At 47.7% G+C, this 597-nt stretch overlaps 1 non-coding gene across 1 annotated transcript; it reads left to right on the top strand.

Moving 5' to 3' along the window:
- The first annotated feature begins 246 nt into the window (after nucleotides 1-246).
- On the top strand, nucleotides 247-317 carry TRNAG-CCC. Its single transcript has one exon. It is a non-coding gene; the product is annotated as a tRNA-Gly (tRNA).
- The last annotated feature ends 280 nt before the right edge of the window (nucleotides 318-597 follow it).

Raw genomic sequence — 597 nt, 5'->3', positions numbered from 1 at the left:
AAGTGAAATAATCCAGTCACAGAAAGACAAATGCTGTATGATTCTATGTATATGAAGTATCTGCAGTGGTCAAACTCTTAGAAACAGGAAGATGAAGGGTGGTCGTGGTTGCTAGGGGCTGGAAAGTGGGGGAGGGCAGGGGAAGAAGAGAGATTGTTCAATGGATATAGAGTTTCAGTTTTGCAAGATGAAAAGCCTCTAGAAAAACTGCACAGCAGTACACTTAAAAATAGTTGAGGTAGAATGGCATTGGTGGTTCAGTGGTAGAATTCTCACCTCCCACGTGGGAGACCCGGGTTCGATTCCTGGCCAATGCAGACCTGTGCCTTCGTATTTATTTGAAGTTGTTCCACAGGGAAGTACAGTCGTTTTGGCTGGGCACGGTGGCTCATACCTATAATCCCAGCACCTAGGGAGACTGAGGTGAGAGGATTGCCTGAGCCCACAGGTTCAAGACCAGCCTGCACCTAGGGAGACTGAGGTGAGAGGATTGCCTGAGCCCACAGGTTCAAGACCAGCCTGGGCAACTTGGAGAGACTTCATCTCTACAATAAATCAAGAAAAATTAGCTGTTGTGGTCCTGAGCCTGCCACTGCA

Source organism: Carlito syrichta, unplaced genomic scaffold, assembly GCF_000164805.1.
Source record: "Carlito syrichta isolate Samal-C Ts95f unplaced genomic scaffold, Tarsius_syrichta-2.0.1 Scaffold75304, whole genome shotgun sequence".
In the NCBI taxonomy this organism is placed as follows: Eukaryota; Metazoa; Chordata; class Mammalia; order Primates; family Tarsiidae; genus Carlito; species Carlito syrichta.
The sequence above is the reverse complement of the archived record's forward strand: the minus strand, read 5'-3'. Positions and strand labels throughout refer to the sequence as shown.